Source organism: Amia ocellicauda, chromosome 10 (genome assembly GCF_036373705.1).
Source record: "Amia ocellicauda isolate fAmiCal2 chromosome 10, fAmiCal2.hap1, whole genome shotgun sequence".
In the NCBI taxonomy this organism is placed as follows: Eukaryota; Metazoa; Chordata; class Actinopteri; order Amiiformes; family Amiidae; genus Amia; species Amia ocellicauda.
The window spans coordinates 44129383-44154680 of NC_089859.1; the positions used below are offsets into that span (position 1 = coordinate 44129383).

The 25298-nt window shown below is 46.6% G+C and overlaps 9 non-coding genes and 19 pseudogenes across 9 annotated transcripts; all 28 read right to left on the reverse strand.

The window, feature by feature from the left end:
* Positions 1-72: 72 nt before the first annotated feature.
* LOC136761574 (uncharacterized) lies at positions 73-191 on the reverse strand (annotated as a pseudogene).
* A 216-nt stretch (positions 192-407) lies between these two features.
* Positions 408-526, reverse strand: LOC136760716 (5S ribosomal RNA). The gene has a single exon (XR_010820281.1). It is a non-coding gene; the product is annotated as a 5S ribosomal RNA (ribosomal RNA).
* Positions 527-734: 208 nt separating this feature from the next.
* Positions 735-853, reverse strand: LOC136761697 (uncharacterized; annotated as a pseudogene).
* A 210-nt stretch (positions 854-1063) lies between these two features.
* On the reverse strand, positions 1064-1182 carry LOC136761440 (uncharacterized; annotated as a pseudogene).
* A 216-nt stretch (positions 1183-1398) lies between these two features.
* LOC136761264 (uncharacterized) lies at positions 1399-1517 on the reverse strand (annotated as a pseudogene).
* Positions 1518-1733: 216 nt separating this feature from the next.
* Positions 1734-1852, reverse strand: LOC136761506 (uncharacterized; annotated as a pseudogene).
* A 209-nt stretch (positions 1853-2061) lies between these two features.
* Positions 2062-2180, reverse strand: LOC136760620 (5S ribosomal RNA). The gene has a single exon (XR_010820240.1). It is a non-coding gene; the product is annotated as a 5S ribosomal RNA (ribosomal RNA).
* Positions 2181-2399: 219 nt separating this feature from the next.
* Positions 2400-2518, reverse strand: LOC136762236 (uncharacterized; annotated as a pseudogene).
* A 216-nt stretch (positions 2519-2734) lies between these two features.
* On the reverse strand, positions 2735-2852 carry LOC136760931 (uncharacterized; annotated as a pseudogene).
* A 211-nt stretch (positions 2853-3063) lies between these two features.
* LOC136762647 (5S ribosomal RNA) lies at positions 3064-3182 on the reverse strand. Its single transcript, XR_010820841.1, has one exon. It is a non-coding gene; the product is annotated as a 5S ribosomal RNA (ribosomal RNA).
* A 220-nt stretch (positions 3183-3402) lies between these two features.
* LOC136760870 (uncharacterized) lies at positions 3403-3521 on the reverse strand (annotated as a pseudogene).
* Positions 3522-3740: 219 nt separating this feature from the next.
* On the reverse strand, positions 3741-3859 carry LOC136761482 (uncharacterized; annotated as a pseudogene).
* A 558-nt stretch (positions 3860-4417) lies between these two features.
* On the reverse strand, positions 4418-4535 carry LOC136762385 (5S ribosomal RNA). Its single transcript, XR_010820585.1, has one exon. It is a non-coding gene; the product is annotated as a 5S ribosomal RNA (ribosomal RNA).
* Positions 4536-5079: 544 nt separating this feature from the next.
* On the reverse strand, positions 5080-5197 carry LOC136761224 (uncharacterized; annotated as a pseudogene).
* Positions 5198-5408: 211 nt separating this feature from the next.
* On the reverse strand, positions 5409-5527 carry LOC136762648 (5S ribosomal RNA). The gene has a single exon (XR_010820842.1). It is a non-coding gene; the product is annotated as a 5S ribosomal RNA (ribosomal RNA).
* Positions 5528-5747: 220 nt separating this feature from the next.
* LOC136760871 (uncharacterized) lies at positions 5748-5866 on the reverse strand (annotated as a pseudogene).
* Positions 5867-6086: 220 nt separating this feature from the next.
* LOC136762569 (5S ribosomal RNA) lies at positions 6087-6205 on the reverse strand. The gene has a single exon (XR_010820765.1). It is a non-coding gene; the product is annotated as a 5S ribosomal RNA (ribosomal RNA).
* A 220-nt stretch (positions 6206-6425) lies between these two features.
* On the reverse strand, positions 6426-6544 carry LOC136762666 (5S ribosomal RNA). Its single transcript, XR_010820860.1, has one exon. It is a non-coding gene; the product is annotated as a 5S ribosomal RNA (ribosomal RNA).
* Positions 6545-6756: 212 nt separating this feature from the next.
* Positions 6757-6875, reverse strand: LOC136761881 (uncharacterized; annotated as a pseudogene).
* A 209-nt stretch (positions 6876-7084) lies between these two features.
* On the reverse strand, positions 7085-7203 carry LOC136761653 (uncharacterized; annotated as a pseudogene).
* A 556-nt stretch (positions 7204-7759) lies between these two features.
* On the reverse strand, positions 7760-7878 carry LOC136761476 (uncharacterized; annotated as a pseudogene).
* Positions 7879-8088: 210 nt separating this feature from the next.
* LOC136761094 (uncharacterized) lies at positions 8089-8207 on the reverse strand (annotated as a pseudogene).
* Positions 8208-8422: 215 nt separating this feature from the next.
* Positions 8423-8541, reverse strand: LOC136761909 (uncharacterized; annotated as a pseudogene).
* Positions 8542-8767: 226 nt separating this feature from the next.
* On the reverse strand, positions 8768-8886 carry LOC136762675 (5S ribosomal RNA). Its single transcript, XR_010820868.1, has one exon. It is a non-coding gene; the product is annotated as a 5S ribosomal RNA (ribosomal RNA).
* A 209-nt stretch (positions 8887-9095) lies between these two features.
* Positions 9096-9214, reverse strand: LOC136762249 (5S ribosomal RNA). Its single transcript, XR_010820456.1, has one exon. It is a non-coding gene; the product is annotated as a 5S ribosomal RNA (ribosomal RNA).
* A 224-nt stretch (positions 9215-9438) lies between these two features.
* Positions 9439-9557, reverse strand: LOC136761828 (uncharacterized; annotated as a pseudogene).
* Positions 9558-9772: 215 nt separating this feature from the next.
* LOC136761406 (uncharacterized) lies at positions 9773-9891 on the reverse strand (annotated as a pseudogene).
* A 216-nt stretch (positions 9892-10107) lies between these two features.
* LOC136761520 (uncharacterized) lies at positions 10108-10226 on the reverse strand (annotated as a pseudogene).
* Positions 10227-25298: the final 15072 nt, after the last annotated feature.

Consider the following 25298-nt stretch of genomic DNA (forward strand, 5'->3'; position numbering starts at 1 on the left):
CTTCAATTATATCTCCTGGAGAAAGAAAGAGAGTATTAAGAGCTACGATGAAGTTACCCAGGAGACGTAAAAAGCTTGCAGCACCTGGTATTTCCAGGAGGTCACACATCCAAGTACTGACCAGGCCCTGCCCCGTTTAGCTTCCGAAATCTGATATGATCGGGCGCGTTCAGGACAGTGTGACTACAAGCCAAGAGGCCTGGCTGCATGATGTCTCTTAAAGGCTGGCGGATATTGACGGAACTTCCAGCAAAAAAATAAAATAAAAAGAAAAATGGAGGGAAAAATATCAGTGCAGCAAAGGGTGTTGAAAGTAGCCTAGTACGTGTACAATTCTTCAATTATATCTCCTGGAGACAGAAAGAGAGTATTAAGAGCTACGATGAAGTTACCCAGGAGACGTAAAAGGCTTGCAGCACCTGGTATTTCAAGGAGGTCTCCCATCCAAGTACTGACCAGGCCCTGCCCCGTTTAGCTTCCGAGATCTGACGAGATCGGGCGCATTCAGGACGGTGTGGCCGCAAGCCAAGAGGCCTGGCTGCATGATGTCTCTTAAAGGTTGGCGGGTATTGACGGAACTTCCAGCAAAAAAAAAAAAAAAAATGGATGGAAAAATATCAGTGCAGCAAAGGGTGTTGACAGTAGCTGGGTACGTGTACAATACTTCAATTATAACTCCTCCAGACAGATAGAGAGTATTAAGAGCTACGATAAAGTTACCCAGGAGACGTAAAAGCTTGCAGCACGAGGTATTTCCAGGAGGTCTCACATTCATGTACTGACCAGGTCCTGCCCCGTTTAGCTTCCGAGATCTGACGAGATCGGGCGCGTTCAGGATGGTGTGGCCGCAAGCCGAGATGCCTGGCTGCATGATGTCTCTTAAAGGCTGGCGGGTGTTGACGGAACTGCCAGCAAAAAAAAAAAAGAAAAATAGAGGGAAATATACCAGTGCAGCAAAGGGTGTTGAAAGTAGCCGGGTACGTGTACAATTCTTCAATTATATCTCCTGGAGACAGAAAGAGAGAATTAAGAGCTACGATGAAGTTACCCAGGAGACGTAAAAAGCTTGCAGCACCTGGTATTTCCAGGAGGTCTCCCATTCAAGTACTGAGCAGGCCCTGCCCCGTTTAGCTTCCGAAATCTGATATGATCGGGCGCGTTCAGGACGGTGTGACTACAAGCCAAGAGGCCTGGCTGCATGATGTCTCTTAAAGGCTGGCGGATATTGACGGAACTTCCAGCAAAAAAATAAAATTAAAAGAAAAATGGAGGGAAAAATATCAGTGCAGCAAAGGGTGTTGAAAGTAGCCTAGTACGTGTACAATTCTTCAATTTTATCTCCTCCAGACAGAAAGAGAGTATTAAGAGCTACGATGAAGTTACCCAGGAGACGTAAAAGGCTTGCAGCACCTGGTATTTCTCGGAGGTCTCCCATCCAAGTACTGACCAGGCCCTGCCCCGTTTAGCTTCCGAGATCTGACGAGATCTGGCGCATTCAGGACGCTGTGGCCGCAAGCCGAGAGGCCTGGCTGCATGATGTCTCTTAAAGGTTGGCGGGTATTGACGGAACTTCCAGCAAAAAAAAAAAAAAAAAAAGAAAAATGGATGGAAAAATATCAGTGCAGCAAAGGGTGTTGACAGTAGCTGGATACGTGTACAATACTTCAATTATATCTCCTCCAGACAGAGAGAGAGTATTAAGAGCTACGATAAAGTTACCCAGGAGACGTAAAAGCTTGCAGCACTAGGTATTTCCAGGAGGTCTCTCATTCATGTACTGACCAGGTCCTGCCCCGTTTAGCTTCCGAGATCTGACGAGATCGGGCGCATTCAGGATGGTGTGGCCGCAAGCCGAGATGCCTGGCTGCATGATGTCTCTTAAAGGCTGGCGGGTATTGACGGAACTGCCAGCAAAAAAAAAAAGAAAAATAGAGGGAAATATACCAGTGCAGCAAAGGGTGTTGAAAGTAGCCGGGTACGTGTACAATTCTTCAATTATATCTCCTGGAGACAGAAAGAGAGTCTTAAGAGCTACGATGAAGTTACCCAGGAGACGTAAAAAGCTTGCAGCACCTGGTATTTCTAGGAGGTTTCCCATCCAAGTACTGAACAGGCCCTGCCCCGTTTAGCTTCCGAGATCTGACGAGATCGGGCGCATTCAGGACGGTGTGGCCACAAGCCGAAAGGCCTGGCTGCATGATGTCTCTTAAAGGTTGGCGGGTATTGACGGAACTTCCAGCAAAAAAAAATAAAAAAAAAATAGAAAAATGGAGGGAAATATATCAGTGCAGGAAAGGGTGTTGAAAGTAGCCGGGTACATGTACAATTCTTCAATTATATCTCCTGCAGACTGAAAGAGAGTATTAAGAGCTACGATAAAGTTACCCAGGAGACGTAAAAGCTTGCAGCACCTGTTATTTCCAGGAGGTCTCACATTCAAGTACTGACCAGGTCCTGCCCCGTTTAGCTTCCGAGATCTGACGATATCATGCGCATTCAGGACGGTGTGGCCGAAAGCCGAGAGGCCCGGCTGCATGATGTCTCTTTAAGGCAGGCGGGTATTGACGGAACTTCCAGCAAAAAAAAAAAGAAAAAAGAAAAATGGAGGGAAAAATATCAGTGCAGCAAAGGGTTTTGAAAGTAGCCGGGTACGTGTACAATTCTTCAATAATATCTCCTACAGACTGAAAGAGAGTATTAAGCGCTATGATGAAGTTACCCAGGAGATGTAAAAAGCTTCCAGCACCTGGTATTTCCAGGAGGTCACCCATCCAAGTACTGACCAGGCCCTGCCCCGTTAGCTTCCGAGATCTGATGAGATCGGGCGCGTTCAGGACGGTGTGGCCGCAAGCCAAGAGGCCTGGCTGCATGATGTCTCTTAAAGGCTGGCGGGTATTGACGGAACTTCCAGCAAAAAAAAAAAATGGAAAATGGAGGGAAAAATATCAGTGCAGCAAAGGCTGTTGAAAGTAGCCGGGTACGTGTACAATACTTCAATTATATCTCCTCCAGACAGATAGAGAGTATTAAGAGCTACGATGAAGTTTCCCAGGAGACGTAAAAAGCTTGCAGCACCAGGTATTTCCAGGAGGTCTCCCATCCAAGTACTGACGAGGCCCTGCCCCGTTTAGCTTCCGAGATCTGACGAGATCGGGCGTGTTCAGGACGGTGTGGCCGCAAGCCAAGAGGCCTGGCTGCATGATGTCTCTTAAAGGCTGGCGGGTATTGACGGAACTTCCAGCAAAAAATAAAAAAGAAATAAATAGAAAAATGGAGGGAAAAATATCAGTGCAGGACAGGGTGTTGAAAGTAGCCGGGTACATGTACAATTCTTCAATTATATCTCCTCCAGACAGATAGAGAGTATTATGAGCTACGATAAAGTTACCCAGGAGACGTAAAAGCTTGCAGCACCAGGTATTTCCAGGAGGTCTCACATTCAAGTACTGACCAGGTCCTGCCCCGTTTAGCTTCCGAGATCTGACGAGATCGGGCGCGTTCAGGACGGTGTGGCCGCAAGCCGAGATGTCTGGCTGCATGATGTCTCTTAAAGGCTGGCGGGTATTGACGGAATTTCCAGCAAAAAAAAAAAAAAAAAAAATAGAAAAATGGAGGGAAAAATATCAGTGCAGGAAAGGGTGTTGAAAGTAGCCGGGTACGTGTACAATTCTTCAATTATATCTCCTGGAGACAGAAAGAGAGTATTAAGAGCTACGATAAAGTTACCCAGGAGACGTGAAAGCTTGCAGCACCAGGTATTTCCAGGAGGTCTCACATTCATGTACCGACCAGGTCCTGCCCCGTTTAGCTTCCGAGATCTGACGAGATCGGGCGCGTTCAGGATGGTGTGGCCGCAAGCCGAGATGCCTGGCTGCATGATGTCTCTTAAAGGCTGGCGGGTATTGACGGAACTGCCAGCCAAAAAAAAAAAGAAAAATAGAGGGAAATATACCAGTGCAGCAAAGGGTGTTGAAAGTAGCCGGGTACGTGTACAATTCTTCAATTATATATTCTCCAGACAGAAAGAGATTATTAAGAGCTACGATGAAGTTCCCCAGGAGACGTAAAAAGCTGGCAGCACCTGGTATTTCCAGAAGATCTCCCATCCAAGTACTGACCAGGTCCTGCCCCATTTAGTTTTTGAGATCTTCCGAGATCGGGCGCGTTCAGGACTGTGTGTCCGCAAACCGAGAGGCCTGGTAGCATGATGTCTCTTAAAGGCTGGCGGGTATTGACGGAACGTCCAGCAAAAAAATAAAAAAAAATAAAAAAAAAAATAGAAAAATGGAGGGAAATATATCAGTGCAGGAAAGGGATTTGAAAGTAGCCGGGTACGTGTACAATTCTTCAATTATATCTCCTGCAGACTGAAAGAGAGTATTAAGAGCTATGATGAAGTTACCCAGGAGACGTAAAAAGCTTGCAGCACCTGGTATTTCCAGGAGGTCACCCATCCAAGTACTGACCAGGCCCTGCCCCGTTAGCTTCCGAGATCTGATGAGATCGGGCGCGTTCAGGACGGTGTGGCCGCAAGCCAAGAGGCCTGGCTGCATGATGTCTCTTAAAGGCTGGCGGGTATTGACGGAACTTCCAGCAAAAAAAAAAAATGGAAAATGGAGGAAAAATATCAGTGCAGCAAAGGCTGTTGAAAGTAGCCGGGTACGTGTACAATTCTTCAATTATATCTCCTGCAGACTGAAAGAGAGTATTAAGAGCTACGATAAAGTTACCCAGGAGACGTAAAAGCTTGCAGCACCTGTTATTTCCAGGAGGTCTCACATTCAAGTACAGACCAGGTCCTGCCCCGTTTAGCTTCCGAGATCTGACGATATCATGCGCATTCAGGACGGTTTGGCCGAAAGCCGAGAGGCCCGGCTGCATGATGTCTCTTTAAGGCTGGCGGGTATTGACGGAACTTCCAGCAAAAAAAAAAAGAAAAAAGAAAAATGGAGGGAAAAATATCAGTGCAGCAACGGGTTTTGAAAGTAGCCGGGTACGTGTACAATTCTTCAATAATATCTCCTACAGACTGAAAGAGAGTATTAAGAGCTATGATGAAGTTACCCAGGAGACGTAAAAAGCTTGCAGCACCTGGTATTTCCAGGTGGTCACCCATCCAAGTACTGACCAAGCCCTGCCCCGTTAGCTTCCGAAATCTGATGAGATCGGGCGCGTTTAGGACGGTGTGGCCGCAAGCCAAGAGGCCTGGCTGCATGATGTCTCTTAAAGGCTGGCGGGTATTGACGGAACTTCCAGCAAAAAAAAAAAAAGGAAAATGGAGGGAAAAATATCAGTGCAGCAAAGGCTGTTGAAAGTAGCCGGGTACGTGTACAATACTTCAATTATATCTCCTCCAGACAGATAGAGAGTATTAAGAGCTACGATGAAGTTTCCCAGGAGACGTAAAAAGCTTGCAGCACCAGGTATTTCCAGGAGGTCTCCCATCCAAGTACTGACGAGGCCCTGCCCCGTTTAGCTTCCGAGATCTGACGAGATCGGGCGTGTTCAGGACGGTGTGGCCGCAAGCCAAGAGGCCGGGCTGCATGATGTCTCTTAAAGGCTGGCGGGTATTGACGGAACTTCCAGCAAAAAATAAAAAATAAATAAATAGAAAAATGGAGGGAAAAATATCAGTGCAGGACAGGGTGTTGAAAGTAGCCGGGTACATGTACAATTCTTCAATTATATCTCCTCCAGACAGATAGAGAGTATTAAGAGCTACGATAAAGTTACCCAGGAGACGTAAAAGCTTGCAGCACCAGGTATTTCCAGGAGGTCTCACATTCAAGTACTGACCAGGTCCTGCCCCGTTTAGCTTCCGAGATCTGACGAGATCGGGCGCGTTCAGGACGGTGTGGCCGCAAGCCGAGATGTCTGGCTGCATGATGTCTCTTAAAGGCTGGCGGGTATTGACGGAATTTCCAGCAAAAAAAAAAAAAAAAAAAATAGAAAAATGGAGGGAAAAATATCAGTGCAGGAAAGGGTGTTGAAAGTAGCCGGGTACGTGTACAATTCTTCAATTATATCTCCTGGAGACAGAAAGAGAGTATTAAGAGCTACGATGAAGTTACCCAGGAGACGTAAAAGGCTTGCAGCACCTGGTATTTCTAGGAGGTCTCCCATCCAAGTACTGACCAGGCCCTGCGCCGTTTAGCTTCCGAGATCTGACGAGATCGGGCGCATTCAGGACGGTGTGGCCGCAAGCCGAGAGGCCTGGCTGCATGATGTCTCTTAAAGGTTGGCGGGTATTGACGGAACTTCCAGCAAAAAAAAAAAAAAAAAAAATAGAAAAATGGAGGGAAAAATATCAGTGCAGGAAAGGGTGTTGAAAGTAGCCGGGTACGTGTACAATTCTTCAATTATATCTCCTGGAGACAGATAGAGAGTATTAAGAGCTACGATGAAGTTACCCAGGAGACGTAAAAGGCTTGCAGCACCTGGTATTTCTAGGAGGTCTCCCATCCAAGTACTGACCAGGCCCTGCGCCGTTTAGCTTCCGAGATCTGACGAGATCGGGCGCAATCAGGACGGTGTGGCCGCAAGCCGAGAGGCCTGGCTGCATGATGTCTCTTAAAGGTTGGCGGGTATTGACGGAACTTCCAGCAAAAAAAAAAAAAAAGAAAAATGGATGGAAAAATATCAGTGCAGCAAAGGGTGTTGACAGTAGCTGGGTACGTGTACAATACTTCAATTATATCTCCTCCAGACAGATAGAGAGTATTAAGAGCTACGATAAAGTTACCCAGGAGACGTGAAAGCTTGCAGCACCAGGTATTTCCAGGAGGTCTCACATTCATGTACTGACCAGGTCCTGCCCCGTTTAGCTTCCAAGACCTGACGAGATCGGGCGAGTTCAGGATGGTGTGGCCGCAAGCCGAAAGTCCTGGCTGCATGATGTCTCTTAAAGGTTGGCGGGTATTGACGGAACTTCCAGCAAAAAAAAAAAAAAAAAATGGATGGAAAAATATCAGTGCAGCAAAGGGTGTTGACAGTAGCTGGGTACGTGTACAATACTTCAATTAAATCTCCTCCAGACAGATAGAGAGTATTAAGAGCTACGATAAAGTTACCCAGGAGACGTAAAAGCTTGCAGCACGAGGTATTTTCAGGAGGTCTCACATTCATGTACTGACCAGGTCCTGCCCCGTTTAGCTTCCGAGATCTGACGAGATCGGGCGCGTTCAGGATGGTGTGGCCGCAAGCCGAGATGCCTGGCTGCATGATGTCTCTTAAAGGCTGGCGGGTATTGACGGAACTGCCAGCCAAAAAAAAAAAGAAAAATAGAGGGAAATATACCAGTGCAGCAAAGGGTGTTGAAAGTAGCCGGGTACGTGTACAATTCTTCAATTATATATTCTCCAGACAGAAAGAGAGTATTAAGAGCTACGATGAAGTTCCCCAGGAGACGTAAAAAGCTGGCAGCACCTGGTATTTCCAGAAGATCTCCCATCAAAGTACTGACCAGGTCCTGCCCCATTTAGTTTTTGAGATCTTCCGAGATCGGGCGCGTTCAGGACTGTGTGTCCGCAAACCGAGAGGCCTGGTTGCATGATGTCTCTTAAAGGCTGGCGGGTATTGACGGAACGTCCAGCAAAAAAAAAAAAAAAAAAAAAAAAAAAAAGAAAAATGGATGGAAAAATATCAGTGCAGCAAAGGGTGTTGACAGTAGCTGGGTACGTGTACAATACTTCAATTATATCTCCTCCGGACAGATAGAGAGTATTAAGAGCTACGATGAAGTTCCCCAGGAGACGTAAAAAGCTGGCAGCACCTGGTATTTCCAGGAGGTCTCACATTTAAGTACTGACCAGGTCCTGCCCCGTTTAGCTTCCGAGATCTGACAGGATCGGGCGCGTTCAGGACGGTGTGGCCGCAAGCCGAGATGTCTGGCTGCATGATGTCTCTTAAAGACTGGCGGGTATTGATGGAACTGCCAGCAAAAAAAAAAAAGAAAAATAGAGGGAAATATACCAGTGCAGCAAAGGGTGTTGAAAGTAGCCGGGTACGTGTACAATTCTTCAATTATATCTCCTGGAGACAGAAAGAGAGTATTAAGAGCTACGATGAAGTTACCCAGGAGACGTAAAAAGCTTGCAGCACCTGGTATTTCTAGGAGGTCTCCCATCCAAGTACTGACCAGGCCCTGCACCGTTTAGCTTCCGAGATCTGACGAGATCGGGCGCATTCAGGACGGTGTGTCCACAAGCAGAAAGCCCTGGCTGCATGATGTCTCTTAAAGGTTGGCGGGTATTGACGGAACTTCCAGCAAAAAAAAAAAAAAAAAAAAAAAATGGATGGAAAAATATCAGTGCAGCAAAGGGTGTTGACAGTAGCTGGGTACGTGTACAATACTTCAATTATATCTCCTCCAGACAGATAGAGAGTATTAAGAGCTACGATAAAGTTACCCAGGAGACGTAAAAGCTTGCAGCACCAGGTATTTCCAGGAGGTCTCACATTCATGTACCGACCAGGTCCTGCCCCGTTTAGCTTCCAAGATCTGACGAGATCGGGCGAGTTCAGGATGGTGTGGCCGCAAGCCGAGACGCCTGGCTGCATGATGTCTCTTAAAGGTTGGCGGGTATTGACGGAACTTCCAGCAAAAAAAAAAAAACAAAAAAAGAAAAAAGAAAAATGGATGGAAAAATATCAGTGCAGCAAAAGGTGTTGACAGTAGCTGGATACGTGTACAATTCTTCAATTATATCTCCTGGAGACAGAAAGAGAGTATTAAGAGCTACGATGAAGTTACCCAGGAGACGTAAAAAGCTTGCAGCACCTGGCATTTCTAGGAGGTCTCCCATCCAAGTACTGACCAGGCCCTGCCCCGTTTAGCTTCCGAGATCTGACAAGATCGGGCGCGTTCAGGATGGTGTGGCCGCAAGCCGAGATGCCTGGCTGCATGATGTCTCTTAAAGGCTGGCGGGTATTGACGGAACTGCCAGCAAAAAAAAAAAGAAAAATAGAGGGAAATATACCAGTGCAGCAAAGGGTGTTGAAAGTAGCCGGGTACGTGTACAATTCTTCAATTATATCTCCTGGAGACAGAAAGAGAGTATTAAGAGCTACGATGAAGTTACCCAGGAGACGTAAAAAGCTTGCAGCACCTGGTATTTCTAGGAGGTCTCCCATCCAAGTACTGACCAGGCCCTGCCCCGTTTAGCTTCCGAGATCTGACGAGATCGGGCGCATTCAGGACGGTGTGGCCACAAGCCGAAAGGCCTGGCTGCATGATGTCTCTTAAAGGTTGGCGGGTATTGACGGAACTTCCAGCAAAAAAAAAAAAGAAAAAAAGAAAAAAGAAAAATGGATGGAAAAATATCAGTGCAGCAAAGGGTGTTGACAGTAGCTGGATACGTGTACAATACTTCAATTATATCTCCTCCAGACAAAGAGAGAGTATTAAGAGCTACGATAAAGTTACCCAGGAGACGTAAAAGCTTGCAGCACTAGGTATTTCCAGGAGGTCTCACTTTCATGTACTGACCAGGCCCTGCCCCGTTTAGCTTCCGAGATCTGACGAGATCAGGCGCATTCAGGACGGTGTGGCCGCAAGCCGAGAGGCCTGGCTGCATGTTGTCTCTTAAAGGTTGGCGGGTATTGACGGAACTTCCAGCAAAAAAAAAAAAAAAAAAGAAAAATGGATGGAAAAATATCAGTGCAGCAAATGGTGTTGACAGTAGCTGGGTACGTGTACAATACTTCAATTATATCTCCTCCAGACAGATAGAGAGTATTAAGAGCTACGATAAAGTTACCCAGGAGACGTAAAAGCTTGCAGCACCAGGTATTTCCAGGAGGTCTCACATTCATGTACTGACCAGGTCCTGCCCCGTTTAGCTTCCGAGATCTGACGAGATCGGGCACGTTCAGGATGGTGTGGCCGCAAGCCGAGATGCCTGGCTGCATGATGTCTCTTAAAGGCTGGCGGGTATTGACGAATTTCCAGAAAAAAAAAAATAAAAAAATAGAAAAATGGAGGGAAAAATATCAGTGCTGGAAAGGGTGTTGAAAGTAGCCGGGTACGTGTACAATTCTTCAATTATATCTCCTGCAGACTGAAAGAGAGTATTAAGAGCTACGATGAAGTTACCCAGGAGACGAAAAAGCTAGCAGCACCTGGTATTTCTAGGAGGTCTCCCATCCAAGTACTGACCAGGACCTGCCCCGTTTTGCTTCCGAGATCTGACGAGATCGGGCGCGTTCAGGACGGTGTGGCCTCAAGCCAAGAGGCCTGGCTGCATGATGTCTCTTAAAGGCTGGAGGGTATTGACGGAACTTCCAGCAAAAAAAAATGGATAAAGAAAAATGGAGGGAAAAATATCAGTGCAGCAATGGGTGTTGAAAGTAGCCGGGTACGTGTACAATACTTCAATTATATCTCCTCCAGACAGAAAGAGAGTATTAAGAGCTACGATGAACTCACCTAAAGGATTATTAGGAACACCATACTAATACTGTGTTTGACCCCCTTTCGCCTTCAGAACTGCTTTAATTCTACGTGGCATTGCTTCAACAAGGTGCTGAAAGCATTCTTTAGAAATGTTGGCCCATATTGATAGGATAGCATCTTGCAGTTGATGGAGATTTGTGGGATGCACATCCAGGGCACGAAGCTCCCGTTCCACCACATCCCAAAGATGCTCCATTGGGTTGAGATCTGGTGACTGTGGGGGCCAGTTTAGTACAGTGAACTCATTGTCATGTTCAAGAAACCAATTTGAAATGATTCGACCTTTGTGACATGGTGCATTATCCTGCTGGAAGTAGCCATCAGAGGATGGGTACATGGTGGTCAAAAAGGGATGGACATGGTCAGAAACAATGCTCAGGTAGGCCGTAGCATTTAAACGATGCCCAATTGGTACTAAGGGGCCTAAAGTGTGCCAAGAAGACATCCCCCACACCATTACACCACCACCACCAGCCTGCACAGTGGTAACAAGACATGATGGATCCATGTTCTCATTCTGTTTACGCCAAATTCTGACTCTACCATCTGAATGTCTCACCTCTTTTTCCTATTTGTAGTGGAGATGAGTGGTACCCGGTGGGGTCTTCTGCTGTTGTAGCCCATCCGCCTCAAGGTTGTACGTGTTGTGGCTTCACAAATGCTTTGCTGCATACCTCGTTTGTAACGAGTGGTTATTTCAGTCAAAGTTGCTCTTCTATCAGCTTGAATCAGTCGGCCCATTCTCCTCTGACCTCTAGCATCAACAAGGCATTTTCGCCCACAGAACTGCCGCATACTGGATGTTTTTCCCTTTTCACACCATTCTTTGTAAACCCTAGAAATGGTTGTGCGTGAAAATCCCAGTAACTGAGCAGATTGTGAAATACTCAGACCGGCCCGTCTGGCACCAACAACCATGCCACGCTCAAAATTGCTTAAATCACCTTTCATTCCCATTCAGACATTCAGTTTGGAGTTCAGGAGATTGTCTTGACCAGGGCCACACCCCTAAATGCATTGAAGCAACTGCCATGTGATTGGTTGATTAGATAATTGCATTAATGAGAAATCGAACAGGTGTTCCTAATAATCCTTTAGGTGAGTGTATATGTATGTATGTGTATGTATGTCCAGTTGCTTTGACAATACAAATGAAATGAATTGAGAGAGAGAGAGAGAGAGAGAGAGAGAGAGAGAAAGAGAGGAATATGAGCTCCTAAAAAACATTTGTTTTTATACATAAGCGGATTTAATTTGTGATTTACAAATGAATATATAGCACTATAAACATACACAGAAGACATGGAATAGAAATTCAGAAGAAAAAGTATTCAAAAAATAATAATTTTAAGAGAAACACAAAAAGAAGAAAGCAGAGAGACAGTTCAGGAAGAAAAGTCAGAAAAGAAAAGCTGAAGACAAGAATTGGAGGTAAGAGACAAATAATTAAACAAAAAAATATGTATTAATAAAATAAATAAGCATTCTCAGTAGTTGACTCAGCCAATGAAAATGCAGAGCTCCGATTTGAATAGAGTGACAGTAGGAGAGAGCCCAACTGCCACTGAGACTGATAGAAATCTATCGAACAGCAGTCTGACTGCAGAGCTGCCTTTTGAAATCCGATACCCTGAAGACATTCGCTCTGCACAGGCTAAGAAGGACTACAAACAAGCTGTGATGAGAGCATCTCCTGAGACCCTCATCCTAGACTACACCGGTAAAGGAGAAAACAGGGTCAAGAACAATCTACTGTTCTACACCGCCTTTCACAAAACCCTGTGCCAGACATACCCCAATAACAACAAGAGGGGCATTAGCAGAGGCAGGCAGATCTCAGTGCTGGTAGAGAAAGACACAGACAGTGTGATGCTCACTTTTAATGTATACCACAACGGGACCATCATGGTGCAGGGCAGCGAGAGCAGCCTGGACCAATTAGCTCTCGGCTTCCACACCTCAAAGCAGCAGACTGAGGTAGAGAAACAAGAGCCAGAGCCGGCCACCCTGCAGTCTGCCCCCAGCCACACGGAGCCAGACAGTGCCCCATCTCCCACAGACTGCCCCCCTGTCTCCCCAAAACTCTCCAGCAACATTAAAACACTAAAGGAATGCCTATCAGTGCTGGAGCTGGAGTTTGCGGAGTTCAGGGAGCAGACCTTGAGCACCCTGGCCCAGACCTCCTTGTGTGATCAGCTCCGGGATGAGATGCACAGACTAAAGATGCAGCACAAGGCTGAGATCCATGAGCTGAGAGCAGCAGTGAGAGACCTGGAGGAGCAGAGCCAAACCCTGAGGACGGAGCTGCGCAGAGCGAGGGAGGAGCTGACCTGGACACCCCAGCACAGCTAGCTGAGGAGCCTGCAGAGCCAGCTGGAGGAGCTAAGAGAGGAGCTACACATCACTGGAGCACAGAGACTGCACTGCACTGACCCCACAACACCTCCAACCCCTGACGCACCCACTGATCCACCCACACTCCCCACCACTCCTGACACACCCACTATCACCAGACCTGCCACTAATACACAACCCCCTGAAACGCCACTCCCCCAAAACACACCCGCTGCCCCCACCACTCCCGACACAAACCCGGAGTGGCAGGTCAATGCAGAGGTGGTCATTCTGAGCGAATCCAATGGGAAGTTCCTGGTTGAGAGGCGCCTCTTCCCTGGGCGAAAAGTGAAAAAGCTTTGGTGCTCCACAGCACAGAGAGCCCTGGAGCTGCTCTCCAAGAGGAGGCTTTGCCAAGTCAAACACATCCTCATCCACACCGGCACTAACGACCTGAGTGCCCGCAGGGGCGATGTGGCCTCAGCCCTGAGACAGGTAGCAACGAAAGCCACAGAGGAATTCCCAACTGCCAAAATTTCCATCTCCACACTGCTGCCCCGCACAGACGTGCCCCTGCACATCATCCAGGCCATCAACGCAGAAGTGTCCCGAAGATGTGCCCTCCTCCCCAACGTCCACCTGGCACACCACTGAGACATCCAGCCACATCACCTGTATGACCACGTCCACCTCAACAAGACGGGTGTGAGGATCATCTCAAAGGTCCTCAAGGACACAACCCTGGGCCGAAACCCCACACACCCCCACCTCGAGACCAGGAGCAAACCCCCCAGCCCCCGGCCACATCCCCAGCCACCGGCTCCACCCCAGCCCCAGCCCCTGAGACCCCGCGGCCCCATTCCCCACCCCCCCATCCCCAGAGGGCCCGTCCAGCACAGCAGAGCGGACAGCCGGGGACCAGCACAGCCACACAGCCACGCAGCAGCGGCTTCCAGAGCCTGGAGGCCCGATGCTGCCCAGCTGGCCCAGATAAGGCAACTCCTCAGTGTCATCTGTTCCACACTGCTGAGTTAACTGAGCCTCAACACACATATATATGGTTGTGGAGATGGAGAGTAAGAAAAAATGTGATTTAATTATTCTGATATTTTGATGCAAAGATAAAATCTTTGAGTGATTATTATGTATATCCATATATAATTATTAATAGTAATATAATATCAGTTGTAGACCACAAATTAAACTTTCTTATGTAGAAGAGACAAGTATAATAAAATATATTAACATGTCCTTTAAAATAAGCAGTTGGAATATGCAGGGTTTACGCTCCTCAACTTTTGGAATGAAGAGCACAGGCCCTGAACTGATCAACACTGTAAATAGTTCAGATGTTTTCATTCTTGTAGAGACTTGGTGCTGTGCAGATATGTCTATACACTGGATGGATACAATGGATACAGGGAGCTGATTGTGCCCTCCTATAAAAAACCCAAAGTCAGGTGTGGCAGGGCCTCGTGGGGGATTATCGTGTGGTACAGGGAGGAGCTCCGAGCAGCCCTATGCCCAGTACAGAGAGGAGACACACACCTGTGGATGAAAATCAGAAAAGACACCCTACAAAATAACACAGATATATACCTATGTGCAATTTATATGCCACCCGCAGACTCCCCCTACTATAATGAGGAAGGCTTTCATGAGCTTCAAAACGAAATCTGCCACTTCCAGACCCTGGGCTCTGTACTGCTGTGTGGCGATCTCAATGCCAGGACTGGCAGAGAGATGGACTACATCAATACAGAGGGGAACACACACCTGTTCGGAGACTCCCCGCTGTGCCACACACACACCTCCACACTGACACAGCCACGACAGCGTGGTAAACAAGAGCAGGAAGCAGGTAGTGCGCCTATGTAAAAGCCTGGGTCTATATATCATCAATGGCAGGACCAGGGGGTACTCTCTGGGGAGATTCACATACTGCTCGGCTCTGGGCAGCAGTGTGGTGGACTACGCCATAACTGACCTGGACCCACAAGCCAACAATGCGTTTATAGTCAGACAACAATCTCCACTATCAGACCACAGCCAAATAACACTTTACCTAAAAAGATCAGCGCAGCCACAAGTCAGAGCCAAACTTCCCACAAAACTGGTCTCCCTGCCACCCAGTTAGAGATGGTCAGAGCCCAGCACAGAGAACTACACAAGAGCCCTGAATAGTGATGAGATTGAAAACATGTTAGACAGATATCAATCCTCACACTATCAAATAAACCAAAACGGAATAAACTCAGCCACCAAAACACTGAATGAAATATTTGAGAGACTGGCTTTAAAATCAAACATTAAAACAATTAAAAACCAAAATATGAAATCGTCTAAAAGAAAAAAAGAACAGTGGTGTGACCAGGAGTGTGAAACTTCTAGGAAACACCTGAGACATCTCTCCAACACTAAACACAGAGAGCCCGACAACCAGGAGGCTCGCCTACTGCCAGGCCCTGCGGCACTACAAGCAACTCCTCAGTAAGAAAAAAGACCACTATATGGGCAGAATAAATACCCCAAAAACAAAAAATGAAATACCAATTCAAAATGGAGAAATCTGGAAAACACACTTTGAAAAACTTTACCAAAATGTTGAAAACAATCCAAAGCCAGAACAGGTTAAAATATTAAAAAACCTAAATAAATTGGAAGAAATCATTAAGAATAACCAAAATCCCTTAGATAACCCATTTACAATACAGGAACTAAAACATCAACTCAAAATCCTCAAACCCAGGAAAGCCAGCGGCCCCGACAGCATCAGCCCTGAGATGCTGAAGCACAGCAGCCCGCAGCTGCAGGAGGCTCTGCTCAAACTCTTTAACCTGGTGCTGAGAGCCGGGTGTTTCCCTGAGGTCGGGAATCAAGGATTGATCACCCCGATTTTTAAAAGTGGAGACAAATTAGACCCCAATAACTACTGGGGCAGCTGTGTGAGCAGTAACCTGGGGAAGGTGTTCTGCAGTATCATCAACGCCCAGATACTGGCCTTCCTTACCAAGCACAGTGTCCTGAATAAGAGTCAGATTGGCTTCCTACCAAAACACAGCACAACCGATCATATTTACACTCTACACACCCTCATAAATAAATATACCCAAAACAATAAAGGACAAATATTTGCCTGTTTTGTAGACTTTAGAAAGGCATTTGACTCAATCTGGCACAAGGGATTATTTTATAAACTTCTACAGAGTGGTGTAGGGGGTAAAGTTTATGACATCATTAAATCAATGTATTCTGAAAACAAATGCGGAGTTCAAATTGGCAACTCAAGAACAGAGTTCTTCACTCAGGGGCGGGGAGTGAGACAGGGCTGCAGTCTGAGTCCAACACTGTTCAACATCTACATCATCGAGTTGGCCACAGTGTTGGAGCAGTCTGACGCCCGCAGCCTAACTCTCCATGACACAGAGATCAAGTTCCTGCTCTATGCAGACGACCTGGTGCTGCTGTCGCCCACAGAGCAGGGGCTTCAGCAGAACCTGGCGCTGCTAGAGCAGTACTGTCAGAAATGGGCCCTGGCAGTCAATCTGGACAAGACCAGAGTTATGGTTTTCCAGAAAAAAGCCCCATCTCAGGGAAACAGGTACCGCTTCACTCTGGGCAGCACTGGATTAGAGCACTGCACCAGATACAACTACCTTGGCCTGACCATCAGTGCGTCAGGGAGCTTCAGCCTGGCTATAAACGCATTAAAAGACAAGGCACGCTGGGCATTTTATGCCATAAAGACACAATTTGGGAAAACAACAATACCAATAACTATTTGGATTAAAATATTAAACTCCATCATCCAACCAATCCTGCTATATGGGAGCGAAGTGTGGGGTCCCCTCATGAACCTCAATAACAACAATTGGGACAAAAGCCCCATGGAAATATTCCACCTAGAATTTAATAAAAACATCTTACACGTACACAGAAACGCCCCCACGGCTCTGAGGCTCACAGAGCCCGAACACACAATGACCAAAACAACAACAATTGGGAAAATTGACATGTACCTGAAAAGCAAATACACAAAAGATTAGAGACACGAATTAGAATTACAAAACAAATTGGAATGCTACCGGGCCCTGAATAGAAACATTACATTGGCTGAATACTTAAAAATCCAAAATATAAAAGAGAGACAAAATCTAACTAAATACAGGCTCAGTGACCACAGCCTCGCCATTGAAAAAGGCCGCTACAGAAAATTCTGGGTTGCCAGAGAAGAGCGGCTGTGCAGCCAGTGTGACCTAGGGGAGGTCGAAACACAGGCGCATTTCCTGCTGTCCTGCCCTAAATACACAAAAATCAGGGAGACATACTTTAAAATATTAAAAATGCATATCCCTGAGTTCAGCATGAACCCCGATTGCTGCAAACTCCCCGTCCTGCTGGGAGAGGAGGAGCGCACTGCCTTCTTAGCAGCGCAATATGTATCCACCTGCCACAGCCTGCGAGACAGTGTGTAGACACCAGCCTGTGGCACTCCATTTGCAAAACAAAATAAAAACAGTGATTTTTCTGATGTCATGACACAAATTTTGATACAAACAACAAATATGGTTTATATCCTACTTAATTTTATTTCAATGTGTACTATATTTGTTCCACTGAATCTTGTATTGCAATGTTTTGTCTTGATTGATAGAACATTTGTATCTGCTTTGGCAATATTGTGATAGATCATGCCAATAAAGCACCTTTGAATTGAATTGAAATGAATTGACAGACAGACAGACACACGCACACACACACACACACACACACACACACACACAGAGCCTGCCAGCCAGACAGCCAGCCAGCTCAGCCATGACATCACGAGCCTCTCTCAGCTGACAGCTATGACATCACAGAGCACGTACATTCCGTTGCTTGCCGTCTGTCAACCACTCAGTCACTGCCAGCCAGACTGGCTGGCTGGCTGGATGGGGGGGCTGCTTGCTGCTGCTGCGTATCTTAGCAAGCTAATTTGCCTGACCGGCCTTCCTACTCCTATGCCCAAATGCCCACCTAAGCCCGATCTGCTGTTCACCTGGATCACAGCTCCGCCCCAACAAGGCAGATCCTCCCAAAAATGGTACAAACTGATCCACGTTCCCCTCCACGGAAAGCTTTAGCCCAAAATAAGGGACACATTCTGTAACAACATAACGAATGCCCACCCAACCTGTGACAAAACTGAGAAAAAAGAAAAACGCTCAGTCCTCCTGGTGGAGGGACACACAGCCACCCTGGCTGCCCAATATGTCAGCGCCTACCACAGCCTGAGGGACACAGTGACACACGAGCACCGGCTGTAAATATAATGTAAATACTCGTTTGTAATGCATGTCATTGTATTTCAAAAAGGAATCTGGAAATAGTAAACCTATTTTCTTTATTTGAATGTATTAAAGATCACATTTTATTACATTTTCTTTTTCTGTACTTCATTACATTATATTGAGATTCATAATTCTATTATTTATTTTCCGTATGTATGTATGTATGTATTATTGTATGGAAGGAAAGTTAGAAATTATTTTCTCAAACCTGTTTTTCTCTCTTGTATACTTAAGAAAGATAAGGTCAAGCTAGAAGGTCAGGAGGCCATAAGGTAGTTTGATTTCTGTTTGTTATTTACAATGAGAACCTTGGAGACAATGTCAAACGGTATGACCTACGTGCCTGTTCCTTAAAACCATGTGTAGATCTATGAACTCTGTTCTATAATGAAATATGTTCTGCTTAGTTAGCCTTTAAGATAACATAGTAATGATTTTCTAGCATGTATGTATGTATGTATGTATGTCCAATTGCTTTGACAATACAAATGAATTGAATTGAGAGGGAGAGAGAGAGAGAGAGAGAGAGAGAGAGAGAGAGAGACAGACAGACAGACAGACTGACAAACACAAACAGACACACACACACACACACAGACACACACACAGCCAGCCAGCCAGCCAGCCAGCCAGCTCAGCGATGACATCACAAGCCTCTCTCAGCTGACTGCTATGACATCACAGAGCATGAACATTCCGTTGCTTGCCGTCTGTCAACCACTCAGTCACTGCCAGCCAGACTGGCTGGCTGGCTGGATGGGGGGGCTGCTTGCTGCTGCTGTGTACCTTAGCAAGCTTATTTGCTTGACCGGCCTTCCTACTCCTCTGCCCACATGCCCACCTATGCCCGATCTGCTGTTCACCTGGATCACAGCTCCGCCCCAACAAGGCAGATCCTCCCAAAAATGGTACAAACTGATCCACGTTCCCCTCCACAGAAAGCTTTAGCCCAAAATAAGGGACACATTCTGCCCAATATGTCAGCGCCAACCACAGCCTGAGGGACACAGTGACACACGAGCACCGGCTGTAAATATAATGTAAATACTCGTTTGTAATGCATGTCATTGTATTTCAAAAAAGGAATCTGGAAATGGTATACCTATTTTCTTTATTTGTATGTATTAAAGATCACATTTTATTACATTTTCTTTTTCTGTACTTCATTACATCTTATTGTGATTCATAATTCTATTATTTATTTTCCGTGTATATGTATGTATGTATGTATTGTGACAAACCAAGGGGCAGGGTCATACATGGCAGATATGTCAGGCCAGGTCTGCTGCAAGGTGTGTACTCTAGGGTAGAATACCGACCCTAGGCAACTACACTCCCCAGAAACCCTCAGGCAGCCATTCTAGCACCTAATGTGGTCACTTGGTGTTACTTCCTCAATTATTCACCAGGTATATAAGGCGGGCCTGAGAGAGAGAGAAGTGAGAGACAATAGGGTGAGTTATCTGGAAAACAGAGGTAGCTCATAAGGAGAAAGCCAAGACTTATTTATTCCAGACTTTGTTTAAAATAGAATGATTATGTAAGATTAGTTACAACTCCAGTGTGAGTTAGGTTTTGTTTTCAGATTTGTTTTGTTTGAAGTAAACATACAGGCACAGCCCTGTATTTGCAACCTCCTCCCTGGGTCATGACTGGTTTTTACTCCTAAGAAGATCACAGAGAAGACCCGCACATGTGTACAGCCAAGGCGTTTTGTCACATTTGGTGTAGAATGCGGGCAGCACCTCATGAAACCCAGACTGGCTGAGTGAATTTTTTTATCCAAAAAAAAAAAAACTACAGGCTGTAATAGCCCAACAGGAAGCGACCAGGGTGCAGCAGGTGGCTCACCAGGATGCTATGCGGATGCATCAGGAAGCACTGCAGGTCCAGCATGATACAAATAAAATGTTTAGAGAAGAGCAGGAAAAGGTGACTAAAGAGCTGAAAGAGAGTGTTGAAGCACTTGCAACCAGGATTGGGCCACAGGGGGCTGCAACCCATTCCACTCCCCGCACCAATCACTTTCTGCAGAAAATGACAAAACAGGACGATGTTGAGGCCTTCCTTATGACCTTTGAGAGGACAGCGGAGAGAGGGATGGCCAAAAGATTCCTGGGCAGGGCTTGTGGCACCTTATCTGGCAGGGGATGCACAGAAAGCGTACTTTGATCTGGAGCTGAAGGACGCCCAGGACTATGATAAATTGAAAGCGGAGATAATGACCCGATTGGGCGTGACCACCGCAGTGAGGGCACATCGGTTTCAGCAGTGGGCCTACCAACCAGGACAACCAATCCGAACGCAGATGTTTGATCTGATCCATCTGGCCAGGAAATGGCTACAGCCAGAGGTCCATTCATCAGCCGAGGTGGTGGAGGCCATAGTCCTTGACAACTACCAACGCTGTTTGCCCAAGGACGTTCGACGCTGGGTTGGCCAGAATGAGGTGCTGTCCGCTGACACCTTGGTGGCCATTGTAGAGCGGTTCTATACAGCCGGAGCAGCAGAGCATGTACCGGAGGTTAAAAACTCGTTCCCCAGGCCATGACGAACCAGCGGACCGGGTAAGATGGTTCCAAAGTACTCTGGGAAACATGACGCGCTGGGTTGGAAGAAAAGAGCAAGACTGGGGGGGGCAAAGGTGGGGCCTAAAGCCGAGACTAAGGGTTATAGGGGGTCACCATCACAACCAATTGTCTGCTACAATTGTGACAAAGTAGGACATATTGCGGCCCACTGCCCAGGTAGAGAGGAACCAATGCAATGTAATGTGTGTGATATGGGGAAAGAGAAACCGGTATTTTATGCCTGCCCTGTTGGGACGGATGTTTTCATAGGCGGAGTACCTAATCCAAAACACATGTGTACAGTGATAGTCGATGAGAAAGAAGTGGCTGCTCTACTCGACTCTGGCAGTATGGTTACACTGGTCACAGAAAAATTAGTAGCGACCAACAAGCTGGATAGACATCAGGAGCTCAGTATCACATGCACACATGGTTACACACGACCCTATCCCACAGCCCTTGTAAACATACAGACAGAGGCCGGGAAACTAGATTACGAAGTCGGTGTGGTTCCCAACATGCCATATGATGTGATACTGGGACGATATTTTCCTAATTTTGGAAAACTAGATAGAAAACATAGTAAATTGGAAATGCACACTGAAAACTGTAAGCCAGAAGTTGCCTCGATCCCACAACTAGAGCTAAAAGTAGACCTGGTTCCAGTTGAGTCGACAGTGAAGGTTTTGGTTGGGGAAAATTAAACTGAAAACATAGGGGTGGAATGTAGTGACGTAGATGACCCTATGGAGGGTGAGGAACCCAGCACTAGCAGGGTGGGTGAGAATCCATTCATAGAGACCCCTGAAGCTGACAATGTAGAAGTGTCAGTGTTAGAGGGACTCCCCACTGATTTTGGCAGCGCACAGGTGCGAGATCTCACTCTACACTATGCTAAAGAAAATGTGAAGGTAGTAAATGGGACCCCTATGACTACTGCAGACCCGCCAACAGCTTATCCTTATTTTATGGTAAAAAATGACCTATTGTACCGTGTAAATAAGATAGGGGTGGACATTGTGGAGCAATTGCTAGTTCCCACCCCATTCAGACGAACAGTTCTCAATCTGGCACATGGGCATATCCTGGGGGGACATCTGGGGATGGACAAAACCAAGGATAGACTCCTGAGGAGGTTTTACTGGCCAGGCGTACATGCAGACGTGACAGAACATTGTAGCTCATGTCCTGAATGTCAACTACATGCTCCTAAACCAGCCTTCAGAAGCCCACTGGTCCCTTTGCCCATCATAGAGACCCCCTTTGCTAGGATAGCTATGGATGTGGTGGGACCTCTCCCGAAATCAGCCAGAGGGCATCAGTATATACTGGTTATTTTGGATTATGCCACCAGGTACCCAGAAGCCATTCCACTGCGGACCATGGCTTCAAAAGGTATTGCAAAAGAGCTAATGTTGATGTGTAGTAGGGTGGGGATACCGAGGGAGATATTAACAGATCAGGGCACACCCTTTATGTCTAAGGTTATGACCGATCTGTGTAAATTGTTGCAGGTTAAGCAGTTGAGAACATCAGTCTACCACCCACAAACAGATGGGTTGGTTGAGAGATTTAATAGGACCCTGAAGTCCATGCTAAGAAAGGTAATCGATAAGGATGGGAAAAATTGGGAATTCATGCTGCCCTACTTGATGTCTGCCATTAGGGAAGTCCCACAGGCTTCCCTGGGCTTTTCGCCTTTTGAACTGTTATATGGGAGGCACCCCAGGGGGATATTAGACATAGCCCGTGAAACGTGGGAACACGAGTCCACTCCTTTCCGGAGTGTAGTCGAGCACATCAATGCTATGCAAGAGAGAATAGCCACAGTCACTCCCATTGTGAGAGAGCACCTAAGGCAGGCACAGGAACACCAACAATTCGCCTATAATCGTCAGGCTACACTGAGGGTGTTCCAGCCTGGTGATAGGGTGTTGGTGTTGGTTCCCACTGTAGAATGTAAATTTCTGGCTACGTGGATGGGACCTTATGAGATTATAGAGCGAATACGGGAAGTGAACTATAAGGTTCAGCAACCCGGCCGCCGACCCCCAGAACAAATATATCATGTCAACTTAATAAAAGCCTGGAAGGACAGGGAAGTGTTGATGTTGACTTACCCCCCTCAGCCACTAGGGACACCGAAGGTGAATATTGCAGCTGCCTTGTCACCTGACCAGTTGAAGGAGGTGAACGACTTGATAATACGTAATAGGGAAGTTTTCTCAGGCATACCGGGGCGTACCCATTTAGTCTCTCACAACATTGTGTCTCTCCCAGGAAAGAAGGTAAATATGAGGCCTTACAGGGTACCAGAAGCTCGCAGGAACACTATTAGAAATGAGGTTAAGGAAATGCTGGAGGCAGGGGTTATTGAAGAATCCCACAGTGAGTGGTCCAGCCCTATAGTCATGGTTTCCAAACCTGATGGCTCCTGGAGATTCTGTAATGATTTTAGAAAGGTTAATGAAATTTCAAAGTTTGATGCATACCCAATGCCCTGAGTAGATGAATTGTTAGAGAATATTGGGAATGCTCACTATATTTCAACTATTGACTTAGCCAAGGGCTACTGGCAGATTCCCTTGACCCCGGGTGCCAAAGAAAAAACAGCCTTTGCAACCCCAGATGGTCTGTTTCACTACACAGTGATGCCCTTTGGCCTGCATGGTGCTCCTGCCACCTTTCAAAGGTTGATGGACCACATACTTAGACCACACAGGACGTATGCGGCAGCATATTTAGATGATGTGGTCATTCACAGTCCAGATTGGGAATCACATTTGTCTCAGCTCCAAGCGGTATTGGATTCAATACATGCAGCAGGCCTGATGGCTAATCCAACCAAATGCAATTTGGGGTTGGAAGAGGCCAAATACTTGGGCTATACAGTAGGGAGGGGTATGGTGAAACCCCAAATATCCAAGGTTGAAGCCATAAACTCTTGGCCTAGGCCTGTCAATAAAAAGCAGGTTAGGGCATTTTTAGGGTTAACTGGGTATTACCGGAGGTTTATTCCCAACTATGCTACCTTAGCGGCCCCTCTGACTGATATGACTAAGGCTACAGAACCCAATATGGTTAGATGGGGTGATACAGCAAACCGGGCTTTCCGGAGCCTACAGGAGGCGCTCTGCCGCAACCCCGTTTTAATGGTACCAGACTTTCAGAAAGAATTTATAGTCCAGACGGACGCCTCTGAGGTGGGGATCGGAGTGGTTTTGTCCCAAAGAATGGGTGATCACGAACACCCGGTGTTGTTCCTTAGCAGAAAGTTGGAATCCAATGAAATAAATTATTTGGTAGTTGAAGAAGAATGTTTGGCAGTGAAGTGGGCTTTGGACAGTCTTCGATACTATTTGTTGGGCAGGCACTTCACCCTGATCACTGACCATGCCCCCCTCACTTGGATGCATCGTTCGAAAGACAGGAATGCCCGTGTGATGAGGTGGTTTTTGAGTCTCCAACATTTTCATTTCACCCTGCAGCACAGGCCAGGGAAGGCCATGGGGAATGTTGATGGGCTGTCCCGGGTGCATGCTTTTTTGCGGCTGTCGCTCGACCTATGGGGTCGCAGCTGGGGGGGAGGATGTGGGACAAACCAAGGGGCAGGGTCATACATGGCAGACATGTCAGGCCAGGTCTGCTGCAAGGTCTGCACTCTAGGGAAGAAAACCGACCCTAGACAACTACACTCCCCAGAAACCCTCAGGCAGCCTAATGTGGTCACTTGGTGCTACTTCCTCAATTATTCACCAAGTATATAAGGCGGAAAGATAGAGTCAAGCTAGAAGGTCAGGCCAGAAGCTAGTTTGATTTCTGTTTGTTATTTACGATGAGAACCTTGGAAACAATGTCAAACGGAATGACCTACGTGCCTGTTCCAAAAAAACCATGTGTAGACCTATGGACTCTGTTCTATAATGATATATGTTCTGCTTAGTTAGCCTTTAAGATAACATAGTAATGACTTTCTAGCATGTATGCATGTATGTATGTATATATATATATATGTATGTATGAATGTATGTATGTCCAATTGCTTTGACAATACAAATGAATTGAATTGAGAGGGAGAGAGAGAGAGAGAGAGAGAGAGAGAGAGACAGACAGACTGAAAAACAGACAAACAGACACACACACACACACACACAGACATACACACACACACACAGAGCCAGCCAGCCAGCCAGCTCAGCGATGACATCACGAGCCTCTCTCAGCTGACTGCTATGACATCACAGAGCACGTACATTCCGTTGCTTGCCGTCTGACAACCACTCAGTCACTGCCAGCCAGACTGGCTGGCTGGCTGGATGTGGGGGATGCTTGCTGCTGCTGCGTACCTTAGCAAGCTTATTTGCTTGACCGGCCTTCCAACTCCTCTGCCCACATGCCCACCTATGCCCGATCTGCTGTTCACCTGGTCACAGCTCCGCCCCAACAAGGCAGATTCTCCCAAAAATGGTACAAACTGATCCACGTTCCCCTCCACGGAAAGCTTTAGCCCAAAATAAGGGACAAATTCTGTAACAACATAATGGATGCCCACCCAACCTGTGACAAAACTGAGAAAAAAGAAAAACGCCAGTCCTCCTGGGGGAGGGA